This window comes from Vulpes lagopus, chromosome 14, assembly GCF_018345385.1.
Source record: "Vulpes lagopus strain Blue_001 chromosome 14, ASM1834538v1, whole genome shotgun sequence".
In the NCBI taxonomy this organism is placed as follows: Eukaryota; Metazoa; Chordata; class Mammalia; order Carnivora; family Canidae; genus Vulpes; species Vulpes lagopus.
The window spans coordinates 11335387-11349751 of NC_054837.1; the positions used below are offsets into that span (position 1 = coordinate 11335387).

At 45.8% G+C, this 14365-nt stretch overlaps 2 protein-coding genes and 2 gene segments (V, D, J or C); all 4 read right to left on the reverse strand.

Moving 5' to 3' along the window:
- Positions 1-14365, reverse strand: part of LOC121475480 (immunoglobulin lambda-1 light chain-like) — a 118622-nt gene that overhangs the window by 42983 nt on the left and 61274 nt on the right. The window lies entirely within an intron of this gene.
- Positions 1-14365, reverse strand: part of LOC121475477 — a 399528-nt gene that overhangs the window by 34474 nt on the left and 350689 nt on the right.
- Positions 1-14365, reverse strand: part of LOC121475479 — a 173668-nt gene that overhangs the window by 29246 nt on the left and 130057 nt on the right.
- LOC121475481 (immunoglobulin lambda-1 light chain-like) overlaps positions 1-14365 on the reverse strand; it is a 56966-nt gene that overhangs the window by 21169 nt on the left and 21432 nt on the right. The gene's annotated exons all lie outside the window — the stretch shown is intronic.

A 14365-nucleotide genomic window follows, 5' to 3' on the forward strand; every position in this document is an offset into this window, starting at 1 on the left:
CAAATGCACCCTAGTGTTGATAGCAACAATGTCCTCAATAGCCAAAATATGGAAAGAGCCCAGATGTCCATGAACAGATGAATGAATAAAGAACATGTGGTATATATACACAATGGAATATCACTCAGCCATCAAAAAGAATGAAATCTTGCTATTTGGAATGATGTGGATCTAACTAGAGGGTGTTCTGCTAAGTGAAAGAAGTCAGTCAGAGAAAGACAAGTATATGATTTCACTCATATGTGAAATTTAAGAAACGAAACAGATGAACATACAAGAAAGGAGGAAAAATAAAATAGATAAAAATAGAGGGGATTCCTGGGTGGCTCAGTGGCTTAATGCCTGCCTTCAGTCCAGGGTGTGATCTTGGAGTCCTGGTATCAAGTCCCACATCAGGCTCCCTGCATGGAGCCTGCTTCTCCATCTGCCTTCTCTCTCTGTGTCTCTCATGAATAAATAAATAAAATCTTTTAAAAAAGTCATTCATTTGGGGAATATAAAAAATAGTGAAAGGGAATAAAGGGGAAAGGAGAAAAAAATGTGTGGGAAATATCATAAAGGGAGACAGAACATGAAAGACTCCTAACTCTGGGAAACGAACTAGGGGTGGTGGAAGGGGAGGTGGGCAGAGGGTGGGGGTGACTGGATAACAGGCACTGAGGGGGGCACTTGATGGGATGAGCACTGGGTGTTATTCTATCTGTTGGAAAATTGAACACCAATAAAAATAAATTTATAAAAAAATAAAAAAATGAAAATAGAGAGGGAGGCAAACCATAAGACTCTTAACTATAAGAAACAAACTGAGGGATGCTGGAGGGGAAGTGGGTAAGGGGATGGGGTAGCTGGGTAACGAGCTTTAAGAGGGCATTTGTTGTAATGAGCACTGGGTATTATATGCAACTGATGAATCACTAAATTCTACTCCTAATAATAATACACTATATGTTAACTAAATTGAGTTTAAATAAAAAATTAAAAAAATAAGTTATGGATACTTGGATTTTGTTTTTGCTTAGACTTGAAAATGATGTAGTTATATTTCAGGTCCTATTTTTGCAGTTACAAATGAATTATATTCAGAATAAATGATATGATCTTTAATTTGTTTCAAAATGCTGCATAAGGGAGGAGTTATTCTGCTATGAATGAGTCACTAAGACATTGGGAACTGTCGATAAGAACATAGGGGTTCTTATTTGTCATCTATCTCTTTGGTTTGTGTACTCAGTTTTTTTTTCTAATAAAAACTTAAAACAATGAATAAAAGAGTTTGTCTAGGGGTGACAGTAGCTCTGGGTAGGGTGGAAGGTGTTATTCTTTCCAGCAAGACTCTTGAGATGAGAGACACTTGTGTGGTCCCCTTGTCCCTTGGGATCTTAGTTTCTGTCTGAGAAATGGACTCAGGAAGATGCTGATCCCTATATTTCTACCATTTTCTAGACAGATTTGGGGACTGGTGGTCGGGAAGAAACTCAAGGGGGGCCCTGTACTCTGACTAGTGTAACCCCAGAGTACCCTGCCCTTGGATGCTCTATGCCCCGGAGGTCTTGGCCCTCAGTGGGTCTGATGCAGGCAGCTCCATGTTGCCGAGGAGCTGGAGACTCATAGAGGGCATCTGTCACATCTCGAGATGGGAGGACTGGCAGAGTGAGCAAGGCTTGCCCCTCTGAGAGGTTGACATGTGTGCCTCAGGCCCTGGAATGAGTGTGTCTGTGACCTGAAACTGCAGGTCACTCGTGACAGAGCCATAGTCCTGGGGCGGGGGTGTGGAGTCCCGAGGACCTGATGTCTGGGGTCACTGAGCCCCCCAGGAAGCCTGACCCCTGGCATGGGCTTCAGGATGATCTCACCTGCCTTAGCTCTACTTCTGAATTCAAATTGACTCTGTCTTCGGGACAATCACTGGATGGACTTCCAGAGGCTGGAACAGTGGCATCTCTCATTGACCAGTTCTCCTTTGCCCCCACTTCATGCAGGCTGACTCACCTGCTCCCCCCATAATCCAATCTAAACTAATGTGTCAGGTGTCCAGACTTTCATGACTGAGGTTTCAGTGACTGCTGGGGTCACCCTGAGCCCACTGATCAATCACAAATCTAAACAGAGACCCAGGGATCCCTGGGTGGCGCAGCGGTTTAGCGCCTGCCTTTGGCCCAGGGCGCGATCCTGGAGACCCGGGATCGAATCCCACGTCGGGCTTCCGGTGCATGGAGCCTGCTTCTCCCTCTGCCTATGTCTCTCTCTCTCTCTCTCTCTCTCTCTCTCTCTCTCTCTCTCTCCCTCTCTCTCTGTGACTATCATAAATACATAAAAATTAAAAAAAAAACAGGGACCCATTGTTCCTGGGACACTCCTTGTTTCTACTTGATGCCCTTGGGACCCAGTCCTTCTCACTTAGCTCTTCCACATTCCTCTGGGGCAAAGACTGTGACCCATGAGCTGGGCCACAGGACAGTTTGTACCTCCTGGTCAAGGCCCATCAAGCACACTGGGAGAATGGGTAAATTAGAGCTCAATTCCCAAGTATTCCTCCCTAATTCCTGAGGCTTTCCCCTAGAACACGACAAACTGAGAGTGCACATCAGACATGTCAGTGATAAATGATAAAGTCTTTATTGAGCACAAGTAGAAACAGGGAGGATGAGTGACCTGCCTGGTCTGAGCTGGTCCAGGATGGGTTTTCAGGGGCACAAGGTGAACTGGGGAAGGGGTGTTTGGGCGAGGAAAGCTCCATCTCAGGAATTCTCAGAGACCTAGGAGCACTCTGCGGGGGCCACCTTCTTCTCCACGGTGCTCCCCTCGTGTGTGACCAGGCAGCTGAAGCTGCTGTGAGATTTCCACTTGTCAGCTGTCAGGCTCAGGTAGCTGCTGGCCGCGTATTTGTTGTTGTTCTGCTTGGAGGGCTTGGTGGTCTCCACGCCCTGGGTGATGGTGCTGCCATCTGCTTTCCAAGCCACTTTCAGGCCACTGGGGTAGAAGTCGCTGATGAGGCACACCAGGGTGGCCTTGTTGGCGCTGAGCTCCTCAGAGGAGGGCGGGAAGAGTGTGACCGAGGGGGAGGCCTTGGGCTGACCTGTGGGTTGTAGGGCCAGTAGGTCATTGAATCCATTTCCACTTGTGGGAGACCCTGATGTTGGTGCATCAGGTGGGTGTGAGTCTCTGAGTACAGGCCATAACTCCCCTTCAGGGACTAGCCTGAGTTTAAGAAATTATTCCAAGAAGGTAGCTTGACATCTTCCTCCAACCTCTTCCCTTTCCCCCTGGGTAGCTGTCACACTGCACCCTGCCATCTCCTGTTCTGAGTTCTCCTGGGGCCCTGGCCTGGCACAATAATGTCTGACCCTTACTTGTTTGCCCTTCTCCTGGGACATTCTGTCTCTCCCCAAGTGGATACCATGAACTCTCAATCTTCCTGGAAATTCTTTGTGGTCTTTTGTGATCTGACATTTCTACTCAGCAGGCCTCTGGGTCTTTCCTCTGTGGAGATTGTATTTACCCAAATCTGTCTCTCTTGAAGTCTCTGTAATGGGGCAAGAACCTTACAGGATCACAGTCTATCTGACTCTTTTTCTCTGTCCCCTCACCTTGTCCCTTGGTATTTCATCTAGCCAATAATCCAATCTGTAGACATTTTTTGCAATGGGATCTGGCTTTCTTTTCCCAATTGGTAGTCCCATAAGAGCCAGGAGTCCACCTTTCCACCCACCCTGTCATTGCAAAACCCTTTTCTGGGCTTCCTGACTGGATCACCTTTTCCTCCCTTGTCTCTTGACTCTTGTAGCGTTGCATGGCTCCCAAACCTGCTAGGACTATGTGGTAGCCCAGGGGGCCTGGGTAATCCACTCCAACCCCACAACCATCCTTGGATCCTATGTCTCATAGCTCTGGAGACCTTCTCTGAACCTCTGACCTGTGTGACCCCAGCCTTGGCCCTGAGGGTACTGGGTCCCTCTAAAGGTACCACATGGTCACCCTGTCAGTTCCCTGCTCCATCTTCTCCAAGAGATGGGGCCCCTGTTGATCCCTAGAGACAAAGTAGTTTCGACAAGAGGCCAGACAAGAGAGGACAGAACAGAGCACATCTAGGACCCAACCTGTTCCTGCTAGACAGAAAAAGATGAGTTTTTAGGTCATCCCAACCATTCTCGGCGCCTCTCAGTTCAGAGGTGAGGGGTTACTGATGACCAAAAAAATAAGTAGAAAAATCTGTACAGGGAGGAAGGAGGTCAGGGTCCCAGAAGCTGAAAGCATAACCAAGGCTGAAACAAGATAGGAAAAGCAAAAATATTACAGAAAATTGCCCAAACTCCCAGGAGAACAAGAAAGCAGAGAGAAGATGAGACTCACCGAGGACGGTCAGCTGGGTCCCTTTGCCGAACACCCACCACTGTGATTCAGGCTAATACAAAAACCCTCCCTGGAGGATCTGCCCCACCCTCTAGATGCCCAAGTGCAGCTGTGATAGAGGAAGTGGGGGTACTCCTCCACCCTGGTGTCATTACAGCATGGTAAGGGGCACATGTCCTATTCCCCCAGCAGATGACAAGATCAATGACTCCACATGTTTAGCAAAAGAATTCTTGGAAGCAATTCTTCCATGGAAGTTGGTATCTGTTCTGCTCTTTGTACTGCTACCTCTTGGGAATTGGAATGAGTTGGTGGAGGACCTTTGTGTCACTGGAAGTTAGCTTGCATGGAAATGGACAGGACATCCCTTCTCTGCATGTTTGAACAATCCCCATTACTTGATGAGACCATGAGGTGAGGCCATAGCATGTCGCCTCCCCATCCCAAACCCTCCTTTAGAGGGAAAAGCAGGTTGATCTGGGATTATGGGTCATTGGAAACTTCCTATGTCCCCAATCACACTCCAGAGGGCTCAGCTTCCTATCCTGGGAATGTCCTAGTTGGGTTGCACTAAGTAAAAACTTGGCTTGTGCTATAGGACATGGCAGCCTGTGTCCAGATGACCTTGGGAGCAGCCTCAGCCAATCTCCTATCTGGTGTCATGTTGGGGAGGGTCTGGTGTGTGACTGCTGTTCTGCTTCTTTCTTTCTTTCTTTCTTTCTTTCTTTCTTTCTTTCTTTCTTTCTTTCTTAATAATAAATTTATTTTTTATTGGTGTTCAATTTGCCAACATACAGAATAACACCCAGTGCTCATCCTGTCAAGTGCCCCCCCTCAGTGCCTGCCACCCAGTACCCCCACCCCCCGCCCTCCTCCCCATCCACCACCCCTAGTTCGTTTCCCAGAGTTAGGTGTTCTGCTTATTTCAAAGAATTTTCAATCCCACCTCCCACCAAATGGAACTGGCATCACTGACTCATTTCAGGTCTGAGGCGATTAGGTGCATGAGGAGCTAGGGTATGTTGTCAATCAGAAAGCAGGAGCTTAGAGATCTCCTTGGGTCATGTGCATGTACCCAGGAGTCAGCTGAAGAGGCTCCCACTGGACTGATGTCCATATGTGCAGTCACATTGCCATGATGCATAGAGGACAACCCTGGTGTGATCCCCCAAGCTGATGCCTTCCATCCCAGAGTTCACCAGGTCCCACAGTGATGACTGAGAGGGAGCAGCCCATCATTGCAGAAGTAGTGGGGGAACAACAGGGAACAGTTTACATTTCTTCTTTTCCCTCGATATGACATGCACCATGAAGAGAATTAAGAGCAGATGAAGGCACTGTCCTCGTGGGCTTGTATTGCCCTCACAGGTGAATGAGACAGAGAGGAAATCCTGCCATGATGCACCCTTCCCCACAGATTGGTGGAGTCACTGAACCTCTGAGCAGCTGATGCTACCTAAGAAGTTGTACTTGACTTGTGTCCTTTGATGCACAGTAGCCAAGTATCCTGGGTGGTGGTTTTGCCAAGTCCCAGGTGGACCTCCTGAAGCCTCTGAAGCCAGAAGCCCTTTGTAGGAACAGGAAGGAGATTGAAGTGTGCAGGGAGATGGAGGCTGCAAATCCACATGGGAGTGACCTAAGACCAGCAGCTCAGCCCCCATAGCTACTTTCTTGCAGGAAAAGTAGGGTGATTTGTTCGATTCTTTTTTTAAGTTTTTATTTATTTATTGGGGGGGGGGGAGAGAGAGAGAGAGAGAGAGAGAGAGAGAGAGAGAGAGAGAGAGAGGCAGACACAGGCAGAAGGAGAAGCCAGTTCCATGCAGAGAGCCCAACATGAGACTTGATCCTGGGTCCCCAGGATCAGGCCCTGGGCTGAAGGCGGCGCTAAACCACTGAGCCATCTGGGCTGCCCAGATTTTGGCGATTCTTACAGACCCAAGGGACCTGAAGATGCATCCATCAATCACAGGGTCAAATTTTATTCCATATTCAAAAAAGGAAAGTGAAATACCTGAAATAATATTTACAACATATTTACTTAACCAGAGGTTAATGTCCCAGGTATATGAAGAGTTTCTTTAGATCTAGAAGAGAATGTAACCAACCGACTGGAAAATATGCTGAATGGCAAAATGATGACCAGTAAATTCGCAGTAGAATAAAAATCCGTCAGTAAAAATATGAAAGGAAAAAATCACCAATGGTCAAATAAACAACTATACAACAAATATATGCTCATTAATACTCATCAGATGGGCCAAATAAAAAAAGATCAACAATATCACATTATTTGCAAGGATGTAAAGTAAGAGTACTATCATTCACTGTAGTAAATATAAGCTGTAACTGCCTTTCAGAAGGACATTCAGGACTACATAAAAATGTTTCAAAAGTACATTCTCTTTGATCCAGCAATTCCACTTTTAGCCATTTTTCGAAGTAGACACTTAAGTGCACTTTATACACACACACATAACACATGAATATATATGTGAGGATTTCTGTGACAGCATCACTTGTCATTTATATTTTTAAAGGGAAACAGCCTAAGTGCCCAATAATAAGGACATGTATGATACATACAATCTGGTTCATCCAAACTTTGAAGTCTTACAAAGCCATTATAAGAACATGGAAGAAGAACTCCATGAAATCGAGACCAGAAAAACTCTGAAACAGATCAACAAAACCAGGAGTTGGTTCTTTGAAAGAATTAATAGGATAGATAAACCATTAGCCAGCCTTATTAAAAAGAAGAGAGAGAAGACTCAAATTAATAAAATCATGAATTAGAAAGGAGAGATCACTACCAACACCAAGGAAATACAAACGATTTTAAAAACATATTATGAGCAGCTATACGCCAATATATTAGGAAATCTAGAAGAAATGGACGCATTCCTGGAAAGCCACAAACTACCAAAACTGGAACAGGAAGAAATAGAAAACCTGAACAGGCCAATAACCAGGGAGGAAATTGAAGCAGTCATCAAAAACCTCCCAAGACACAAGAGTCCAGGGCCAGATGGCTTCCCAGGGGAATTCTATCAAACGTTTAAAGAAGAAATCATACCTATTCTACTAAAGCTGTTTGGAAAGATAGAAAGAGATGGAGTACTTCCAAATTCGTTCTATGAGGCCAGAATCACCTTAATTCCAAAACGAGACAAAGACCCCACCAAAAAGGAGAATTACAGACAAATATCCCTGATGAACATGGATACAAAAATTCTCAACAAGATACTAGCCAATAGGATCCAACAGTACATTAAGAAAATAATTCACCATGACCAAGTAGGATTTATCCCTGGGATGCAAGGCTGGTTAAACACTTGTAAAACAATCAATGTGATTCATCATATCAGCAAGAGAAAAACCAAGAACCATATGATCCTCTCATTAGATGCAGAGAAAGCATTTGACAAAATACAGCATCCATTCCTGATCCAAACTCCTCAGAGTGTAGGAATAGAGGGAATATTCCTCAACATCTTAAAAGCCGTCTACCAGAAGCCCACAGCAAAAATCATTCTCAATGGGGAAGCACTGGGAGCCTTTCCCCTAAGATCAGGAACAAGACAGGGATGTCCACTCTCACCACTGCTAGTCAACATAGTACTGGAATACTCATAGTACTCAGTAATTGGACAACAAAAAGATATTAAAGGCATTCAAATTGGCAAAGAAGAAGTCAAACTCTCCCTCTTTGCCGATGACATGATACTCTACCTAGAAAACCCAAAGCCTCCACCCCAAGATTGCTAGAACTCATACAGCAATTTGGTAGCATGGCAGGATACAAATTCAATGCCCAGAAATCAATGACATTTCTATACACTAACAATGAGACTGAAGAAAGAGAAATTAAGGAGTCAATCCCATTTACAATTGCACCCAAAAGCATAAGATACCTAGGAATAAACCTAACCAAAGAGATAAGGGATCTGTACCCTGAAAACTATAGAACACTTCTGAAAGAAATTGAGGAAGACACAATGAGATGAAAAAATATTCCATGCTCATGGATTAGAATGGGCAGAATTAATATTGTGAAATGTCAATATTACCCAGGGCAATTTACACGTTTAATGCAATCCCTATCAAAATACCATGGACTTTGTTCAGAGAGTTAGAACAAATTATTTTAAGATTTGTGTGGAATCAGAAAAGATCCCTAATAGCCAGGGGAATTTTAAAAAAGAAAACCATATCTAGGGGCATCACAATGCCAGATTTCAGGTTGTACTACAAAGCTGTGGTCATCAAGACAGTGTGGTACTAAAAAAAAAACAAAAAACAACAACAACAACAAAAAAAGACAGTGTGGTACTGGCACAAAAACAGACACATAGATCAATGGACAGAATAGAGAATCCAGAAGTGGACCCTGAACTTTATGGCCAACTAATATTTGATAAAGGAGGAAAGACTATCCATTGGCAGAAAGACAGTCTCTTCAATAAACGGTGCTAGGAAAATTGGACATCCACATGCAGAAGAATGAAACTAGACCACTCTCTTTCACCATACACAAAGATAAATCAAAATGGATGAAAGATCTAAATGTGAGACAAGATTCCATGAAAATCCTAGAGAAGAACACAGGCAACACCCTTTTTGAACTTGGCCACAGTAACTTCGTGCAAGATACATCCACAAAGGCAAAAGAAACAAAAGCAAAAATGAACTATTGTGACTTCATCAAGATAAGAAGCTTTTGCACAGCAAAGGATACAGTCAACAAAACTAAAAGACAACCTGCAGAATGGGAGAAGATATTTGCAAATGACATACCAGATAAAGGGCTAGTTTCCAAGATCTATAAAGAACTTCTTAAACTCAACACCAAAGAAACAAACAATCCAATCATGAAATGGGCAAAAGACATGAAGAGAAATCTCACGGAGGAAGACATAGACATGGCCACCATGCACATGAGAAAATGCTCTGCATCACTTGCCATCAGGGAAATACAAATCAAAACCACAATGAGATACCACCTCACACCAGTGAGAATGGGGAAAATTAACAAGGCAGGAAACCAAAAATGTTGGAGAGGATGCAGAGAAAAGGGAATCCTCTTACACTGTTGGTGGGAATGTGAACTGGTGTCGCCACTCTGGAAAACTGTGTGGAGGTTCCTCAAAGAGTTAAAACTAGATCTGCCCTATGACCCAGTAATTGCACTGTTGGGGATTTACCCCAAAGATTCAGATGCAGTGAAACGCCGAGACAACTGCACCCCGATGTTTCTAGCAGCAATGTCCACAATAGCCAAACTGTGGAAGGAGCCTCGGTGTCCATTGAAAGATGAATGGATATAGAAGATGTGGTCTATGTATACAATGGAATATTCCTCAGCCATTAGAAACGACAAATACCCACTATTTGCTTCAACTTGGATGGAACTGGAGGGTATTATGCTGAGTGAAGTAAGTCAATCGGAGAAGGACAAAAAGTGTATGTTCTCATTCATTTGGGGAATATAAATAATAGTGAAAGGGAATATCAGGGAAGGGAGAAGAAATGTGTGGGAAATAATCAGAAAGGGAGACAGAACATAAAGACTTCTAACTCAGGGAAATGAACTAGGGGTGGTGGAAGGGGAGGAGGGCAGGGGTGGGGGTGAATGGGTGATGGGCACTGACGGGGGCACTTGACGGTATGAGCACTGGGTGTTATTCTGTATGTTGGTAAATTGAACACCAATAAAAATCAATTTTTTTTAAAAGAGGAACATGGAAGATTCACAGAGATTGAGATAGAAAATATCAGTAACAGATTGTTTAAAAAGCGAGGACAATATGCAGAATATGACTCAATTTCTTAAAAAATTAATTCCCCGCACCAACTTGATATGTGTGTGTTTTCAAGAACATACCCATATTGTAGAAGGGTTGGAGGTATATAGACCAACCTGAGACAGTGGTCGTCTTTGGAGATTGAGCTTTAGGATAAGATGTGTGGGGATGGTAAGCAGAAACACTGGATTTTTTTCTTTAATATATTTCTGTGCTTAATCTTTTTTTCTTTACAAGTACGTGTCACTCTTATATTAAAAATTATTTTGGAAGATAAAAACCAAATATATCTTCCTGTAAACATTTTCAAAACTCTAGAAATTAGGAAGCAAAAATTTAAATTAGGTGCAATCCCATCAGCCAGAGACACACTATTGACATTTTTCTATATTTTCAGACAGAGTTTTGAAAAATACACACACACTTTAAAAACCCAATTTCAGAAACAGAGTTTTGGAGGTTTTGTATAAGATTCCTTATGATAGATGTACTGTATTTGGTCACATCCTTTCTGCTGGATATTTAGGTTATTTCCTGTTTTCTCCTACCATTACTAATGTTGAAAATTTACTACACTGTTGAAACTGTGTTGAACTAGCCATTCTTATTTGTAAGTCTTTGGTTATTTCTTTGAGTATTCCCTTCTACTTTCATCACCCCATGAATTCCTAGATGTGGAATTACACAACTTAAATAAATATACTTTAAAAATATATATACTTTTAAAAAATGATTTGCTGCATGTTTTTAAGATGGTTGTACATTTCAGATTTCTTTAGACAGTCCATGAGAATGCCATTCCTCTCTGGTCAAACTCTGGTACTTGCTAATTTTATAGGAGACCTTGGTATCTGGTTCTTCCTCCCCATCCCCAAGGCAAAAGCTTTGGGCCATTGTCTGTCCTTGGTCCTCTAATCTGGCCTCACACCAGTCTCCTATTTGAAAACGGTTTTTCAAATACAAATCTGACAGTCTGCTACTTAAGTCCCTGAACAGCTCCTCTGGACCCCAAGATCAAGGACATAGCACATAAGACACAGCACGGTGCACAGCATAGCGTGGTACAAACACTCTCCCAGCAGCTCCCCAGGGATCTCCCTGAAGTGCCTGGGCTGCTCCTCTCAGCCCAGGCTGCTCCCAGGGACCCACCAGTCAGATCAGTTTGATCTGTCCCAGCCCCTCGACATCACCCCCTTGGTGCAGGCCAGCCCTTTTTGGGTCCCTAGACCTGGCCCCTGTAAATATTTGTGAATGAGTGGCAGGAAGGACATCCTTGAGAGAGTCTCAGCCAAGCCCTTGCTCCCATCTCTAACTGCCTTGCAGACCACCTCTACTATTGCACCATTTTATTCCCACACAGGACATGCTGATGAGATCACAGCATTCAGTTCTCCGACTTCTTATAGTCTTGAGACTGTGCCTCTGTGCTGCGTGACCTTGGGGAGGTCAACCTACCTCTCTGGACCTCTATCTTACTCTGCAAGATGGGGATAACACCAGGATCTGACTTGCATGGCCACAGAGAGAAATGTTCTGCCCTTAAAACGATTAGTACCGGCTGGGCACATCTTGCTCCTGCCTCCGTGTTTCTGCCTTACCCAGAGGACAAGGGTGAGGCAAAGGTGGCACTAGTGCAAAATGTAAGAGATGCCAAAAATGCAATCATCAAGATAAATAATATTTTCACACAATACTCAAAGCTAAAAATCCGTGCAAAAAAATCCACGCAGGACAAATATCAACACGTTAAACACAGCCAGTGTCTGCCCAGGCCCCTTCTCTCTGGCTGATTCTTCCTTCACCCTCTACTTCCCTTCACCGCTGCTCTCTTCTTGGATGCCCATTCCTGGCTCCCCACTCAGGGAACTCCATATATTCCCACCATTCTCTTGGCTCCTTACCTGTCTCATAGGCTTCGAAAGCTGGACATGCGCCTCCTTCCTGCTAGGGCTCTGCTCGGTGGTGCTGCGTTGGGGACAGGGGGCCATGGGCACCCACAGCCAGGCTCAGCTGCAATAGGGGTTCTGCTCCAACAGGGGCCTCACAGCCTACCAGGGCCTCATATGCTCTCAGGGTGGAAGCTCGGCTTGAACTTTCTGGAGAGGGCCCAGTGCCTTTGTTGGCAGTGGCTTCCCAGTGTGCCTGGCCCAGATGGCCCTGTCCTCTGCCTGGGCCTTCTCTGGTCCCTGCACCCAGTGCCCAGCCCTCTCCAGAGCCCATGGCTGTTACTCCTGGGGAGCTCCTTCAGAGTGACATCTGCCAACTGCCCTGCTGTGGTCAAGTCCTGGGCCCCACCTCCTTCCCCTGAAGCCTGACCATAGTCCCCGCCCCTGGGGCCCCGGGCTGGGCATACCTATTTCCCTATTATTCCCCAAGGGTGTCCCAGATCTGTGGAGCGTCTCCCTGGGGCCTGAAGCGGCCGTCAGGAGCAGCTGAGTGCCCAGTGGGTCAGGAATCACCAAGACCCGATTCCTTGGGGTGGAGCTCCAAGAGGGGCTAGGGCTCCTCTTCTGCCCAATACCCCCAGGCTGGGTCCTTGCGTGCTCCACTTCCTTGGTGAGTTTGGTCAAGACTGGCTGGTTTCCCTGTGGTCATCTAAGCTTCTCAGCTGGGCAAGGGCCCTGCAGGGAGTGATTCTACATCCCTCACTCAAGCAGGCTCAAGAATGTTGAAACTTTCCATATCTAGGTGACTTCTGGGCCTTAGTTCCCTCATCTGTAAAATGGACACAGTTCTTCTGCAGCAGGGCTGTCATGAAGATGAATGAGATCATGTGGATGCTAAGACCCGGATATAGCAGGTGTTGAATGATTGCCCATTCCCTTTCTACCTTCCTCAGACTTTGGACTTTAGAACAACTGCTGGTGTGTCCTGGGGCTAGTGTGCCTGTTTTACGGGTGAGAAGACTAAGGTCCAGAGAAATGAATGCAGGGGCCAACGTTATTCTGGGAGTGGGCGTCAGGGTGTGTGAGAATCTAGGAGGGGTGCAGCAGCCCTCTGTCCACCTGGAAGGCTCATGCTTTGCTTACAAGAGAGCCAAGGTTTGGGTTCTTTAAGGCAGGGATGCAGGAGAGATGGGCTGCACAGGTGCTTTGGCTTGAGGTCTGTTGGAAAGGCCAGGAATATAATAAATAGGTAATGCAGTAAGACTGATGCAGACAATGGGGCCGGCTGCTGGCTGGGCTGAGATTGTCTTGCCCATTTGAGAATGAGAAAATTGATGTTCAAGCAGGCTCTATGCAGAAACCTGACCCTGGCGCAGCTCCAGAACATGCTTTGTTGATGACAACCCCACTCTCCAGGCCTGGCAAAGTCACCGCTCAGTGCAGAACAGGTGGCAGGATCCCGCCTGTCAACCAGCACCTCCCCTCTTGCTTTTCACTTGTCTTTTTTGGTGCAAAGTCTTTCATACATCTGCTCAAGTGCAGGTCTGCAGTCACATAGGGCCTCTTGTTTCTGTGTCTAAAAGAAGTGTCCAAGGGCCTGCCAAAGTAACTTTCCTGGAAGGTCCATTTAAGAGCTGTCTGGCCCATGTTTTTTTTTTTTAAGATTTTATTTATTTATTCATGAGAGACACGGGGGGGGGGGAGAGAGAGAGAGAGAGAGAGAGAGAGAGAGAGAGAGAGAGAGGGGAGAGAGAGAGGCAGAGACATAGGCAGAGGGAGAAGCAGGCTCCATGCGGTGAGCCTTACTTATGACTCGATCCTGGGTCTCCAGGATCAGGCCCTGGGCTGAAGGTGGCGCCAAACTGCTGAGCCACCCGGGCTGCCCCTGGCCCATGTTTTGAGTCAGGCACTCCTTAACTTTCCTGCTACATTTGGCAAAGATCATCCTTTCCATGGGATGAAGCCCATGCTTGCTTCTGACCTTGGTTGGGTTCCTGGTACCTTGGGGGCTGGAGCAGGGTGAGCCCCAGGGGTCACAGTTCCATCCCAGCACCCCTGTGTGAGTGTGACATGCACCTGCTATCTAGGGCCTAGAAGCTGTGGTTCTCTGGGGGATAGCCTCAGCTGTTGGGAAGAAGGGGCTGTCCCTAAAGGCAGCATCTCAGCTGTACCCCCTTTCCTACCGCTGCACCTGCCACAGCCTCTGGGCAGCCACTGCTCCAGACCACATCCTCTTGTGGTGGCTGTGGTCAGAAATCTGGGTCTGGCTTGTTTCCTGGGGACCCCAGAGGGATGAGCTGGGTCTTCCCAGTTGGTGTAGCTGCAGCT